The sequence below is a fragment of the Cetorhinus maximus genome, unplaced genomic scaffold, assembly GCF_964194155.1.
Source record: "Cetorhinus maximus unplaced genomic scaffold, sCetMax3.hap1.1 HAP1_SCAFFOLD_592, whole genome shotgun sequence".
NCBI lineage: Eukaryota > Metazoa > Chordata > Chondrichthyes > Lamniformes > Cetorhinidae > Cetorhinus > Cetorhinus maximus.
Window position 1 is genome coordinate 203,408 of NW_027596534.1, and position 4,821 is coordinate 208,228.

Here is a 4,821-nt window from a genome sequence, read left to right on the forward strand (position 1 = left end):
GTGAGCAAAACTCCCAGGCCAGAATTTTGAGCTCGGTGTGCAGGCGCCCGCCCGACATGCCCGACTGTGATATAAAGCGAGTTGACCTCAGCCGAGCGCACTCTCAGCATATTTCGCTAGGTGGGTGTACGATGGGGTCGGAGGCGCACCGTCCATTAATTAACTGGCCAGTTAAGGCCCTTGAGACACTAAGTGTCCCGGACTTTACGTAGCCCGTGCGATTTTCAGGCTACCGCATGGGCTAAATGTGCTGGCGTGCAGGCCACATTGACAAAAACCTCATCCACGAGTGGGGTAAGAGGGGTCAGAGAGCTTGTAAATGTGAGTAGTTTGTAGTTTAGGATATAACTTGCTGCTGGTTGCTTGTGTGAATAAGGCATCTTCATTTCGCTTCAGAAGTGCTTTGACAGAAATAAGAGGCTTCAGTTCAGGACTCAGTTTTGTTTTCCAGGCTCCCGGAGGATTCATAACATTTGAGGCCTTCCAGGTATCAGACAGCCTTGGCTTACCCTGCGAAAAGGGATTGTGATCTCCGCTGGAGGCCCCTATTCTGAAGAGGAAGAGAGGGGTAGAAGAGGGAGGAGACCAAGTGTCCCTATTCAGCCTCCAGGCTGACCTGTGGGAGGAGAGGCACAGGCACATGGGTGCGGGGCCAACAGGACGTCCGAGGCAGAAGGGACCGCAGAAGATGCCACTAACCTGCTGCCAGGGTTTAAAGACGGCGATGCAGCTACTCAATATGCCTGAGGTGCAATGCCAAAGGAGGCTCCGTGTCTCAAGGGAGACAGTGACCTCCACCTGTCAGATGATCGGCCCTGAGATCCGTTCCAACTGTGTGGGTGGACACCCCATGCCAGTGGCACTGAAGGTCACTGTGGCCCTCAACTTCTATGCCCTCCGGTATAGAAGGGGTCAGTGGGTGATCTATGTGGAGTCCCCCAGTCAGCTGTCCACAGTTGTGTCAAGCTGGTGGATGCTCTGTTCAGGCGGGTACTGTACTTTATTCACTACCGTACGGACGAGGCCAGTCAGGCAGAGCGAGCCAGAGGCTTTGCAGTGATTGTTGAGTTCCCCCACGTCCAGGGTGCAATCGACTGCACACGAGTGGCCATCAAGGCACCAGCGGGTGAGCCGGGAGCCTTCGTCAACAGGAAGGGATTCCACTCCATGAACGTGCAGATAGTGTGTGACCATAGGATGCAGATTCTGCAAGTCTGTGCAAGGTACCCAGGAGGCTCCCATGACCCGTACACCCCGAGACTCTCCCAGGCGCCGCAGCTCTTCAGTGCTCCAGCCCGGCTGGATGGATGGCTGCTGGGTGACAAGGGCTATCCCCTCAGAAGGTGGCTCATGACGCCTCTCCGCCATCCAGGAAGAGAGGCTGAGCAGCAGTACAATAGGAGTCATGGCACCACAAGGGCGGTGATAGAGACAACCATCGGTCTTCTCAAGATGCACTTCCGATGCCTGGACCGTCCAGGGGGCACACTCCAGTACCCCCCAGATCGTGTGTCACTGATAGTGGTTGCATGCTGGACTCTCCACAACCTGGCATCGGAAAGGGGGGAATCAGTGGAGGATGATGTTGCCACAGCTGCTCTGGCAGCAGACAGTGAGTCCAGTCGTGAGTCCGAGGACGAACACGGTCAGGAGAACGCTGAAGAGATAGATGCCGACCTGGGCAACCTCCAGGGAAGCAGGGACACTCGGGAGGCTTTGATCTACTGTTCCTTCAGCTCGCCTACCACACATGAACCACCACCACATGGCAGGGCTGGAGGCTCCATACTCAATACCTGAGAGCAATAGTTGCTTGGTCAGCAACATGCACTATGTGCCATTTCAATAAAGCTCAGTGACAAACAGTCACTCATAACATCATGGATTCCCCTTCACCTGCAGAACTAATGAAGCACCCAGAGGCTTGTTGAGAACCAACCCATTTAATGCTTTACAGCTTGGCATACAGAAATTAAACTAAATGAAAATGTGTTCAACACCAGCACCAACTTAACAGGAACTTAAAAGCGGGACAAAAGAAAACGACTAGTGTTAAGCCCGTGTTGTGCATAAAGTGCTTTACATTTACACTGGCGGGTGCTACGTCTTGGTGCTCCCCCCTCGTTGACACTGGCATTGCAGACAGCCTGCTCACTCTGCTGTCCTGTTGGCCTTGATGACCTTGGTGGGCATCCTCTGGCCATGGAGCCTATGCTGTCCCTGCCTGGGAGGGAGTGGCCAGTGCCATGGCTGGCATCTCCCCAGTTGCCGTAGCCTCACCAGACGCCACGGTCACTGGCAGAGGGGTAGAGGAGCTGCTGCTCACGGAGCCTCCCAGAGCGGCCTGAGAGGAGCTCGCAGAGACGACAGGCAGTTGGTGCGCCACCGTCAGGTCACTTTGGACCTCCCTGCTCACCACTGATGGATAGTCGCCTAGCTGGGATACTGGGTACCAATCCATCTCCCACACTGACGGTGACCACCTGAGGTCATTGCCGGTCATTGAGGGCTTGCAGGTCTGAGCGCATCCCCAGGAAGCCCTGGTTGTTCTCCTGGAGGAGCCTCTCCATGAGAGCTGCCACTCTCTCTATGGAGGAGGCAGCGCACTCGGCCATGAGGGTCGTTGCATTGCTCATGCTCCGTATGGACTCCTCCACAACGTAGACCATGGCACGCATTCCCTCATGTATCTCCGTCAGATCCTCCCACACAACCTGCTGGACTTCCAGCATCTGCTGTCTCAGGGACGACACCAGAGGCTCATCAGCAGCCACTGACTGAGCATGTTTCTGGTCCCCAGCCGTCCTCCAACTGCCAGCGCCCTGGACGTGCTCTGCCTCCGCCTACACCTCAAGCGAGTATGAAGTGCCCTCACCGCTGTGCACCGAGTTTCTAGCTGACAATCTTATTCTCACTGAGGTGCTGGTATCTGCGCTGGTGCCTGCCTGGCTGAGAGGGTGTGGCGCTGGTGCCTGCCTGGCTGAGAGGGTGTGGCACTGGTGCCTGCCTGGCTGAGAGGGTGTGGCGCTGGTGCCTGCCTGGCTGAGAGGGTGTGGCGCTGGTGCCTGCCTGGCTGAGAGGGTGTGGCGCTGGTACGTTCATATCATCTGTGTCTCAGGGGTCAGCGGCGGTCCCTCAGGCTCCTGAGACCGGGCGTGCTCTGGTGAGGCTGAAAGGGAGAACCAGGACATTTGATTAGTTGAAGTAGTTACACTGTTAATGTGCATGCCTGGCACCCGGATCAGGATGCGCTCGTCTTTCCATTATCAATGGGAATCCCATGTTGGAGGCTGAAATCAATACATAGCAGATGACCGAACTCAGTGGCTGCCTGCACCGTTTTTGAATAGGCCGCCGGGTCGCCATTGGACCCGGCAGTCATTGGCCTCCTGCCGCTGCCCGCCCCTTGCTGCAGATATCAGGAGGCACGAATTACGCTGGGCGGGCTGTAATTGGCCCGCCCACGTAAAATCGCGGTGTGCAACCGATGGTTTTAGGGTTCCTGCTTCGATACCAATCTGGGCTACAAATTCCAAATGCCCACCACCCTCTGGGTGACACAGTTATTCCTAATATCCCTTCGAACCCTTCTTCCAAGCATCTTAAATCTGTGCCTCCTGCTAATTGACCTCTCCACTGGGGTAAACAGGGCATCTTGTCCTCTCTATCTCGGCCCCTCATAATTTTGTACACCTCAATTAGGTCACCCCTTAGCCTCCTCTGTTCTAAGGAAAACAACCCCAGCCTACCCGGTCTCTCCTCATAGCTGCAATTTTCATGCCCGGGCAGCATTCTTGTAAATCACCTCTGCACTTTCTCCAGAGCAATTATGTCCTTCCTGTAATCTGGTGACCAGAACTGTGCACAAAATTCCAGCTGTGGCCTAACCAGCGCTATATACAGTTCCCTCATTACATCCCTGCTTTTATATTCAATACCTTGTCAAATAAAAGACAGCATTCCATATGCTTTCTTGAGCACCTTATCCACCTGTCCTGCCACCTTCAGGGACCTCTGGACATGCATTCCAAGGACTCTCAATTCCTCAACCCCTCTCAATATCCTCCCATTTATTGAGTATTCCCTTGCTTTGTTTGCTCTCCCCAAATGCATTACCTCAGACATTTCCGATCGAACCCCATTTGCTACTTTTCTGCGCACTCGGCCAAACCATTGATATCTTCACAATTCATGACATGGACAATTTTTGTGACATGGGCAAATTTCCCAACTATGCCTCCCACATTTAAGTCCAAATCATTAATACACACCACAAACAGCAAGGGGCCCAATACTGAGCCCTGTGGAACACCGCTGGAAAGAGCTTTCCTTTCGCTAAAACATTTGTCGACCATTACCATTCGTTTCTTGTCATTGAGCCAATTTTGGATCCAACCCACCACATTCCCCTGTGTCCCCTGTGGCTTTGACTTTTCTGACCAGTCTGCCATATGGAACTTTGTCAGATACCTTACTAAAATCCATGTAGACAACATTCACTGCACTACCCTCATCAATCCTCGTTATTTACTCAAAAAATTCAGTTAAGTTAATAAGGCACAGCTTTCCCTTAAGAAAACCATGCTGACTGTCCCCGATTAATCTGTGCCTTTCTAATTGACAGTTTTCTCTGTGTCTGAGAATTGATTCTAATAATCTGAATACTACCTAAGTAAGACTGACTGGTCTATAATTATTTGGCCTATCTGTACAATGGCACAACATTCACAGACCTCCAGTGCTCTGGTACCTCGCCTGTATCCAGTGAGGAGTGAAAAATGATTTTTTTGTGCAAAACTGTACTTTCAGATATTTTATGAA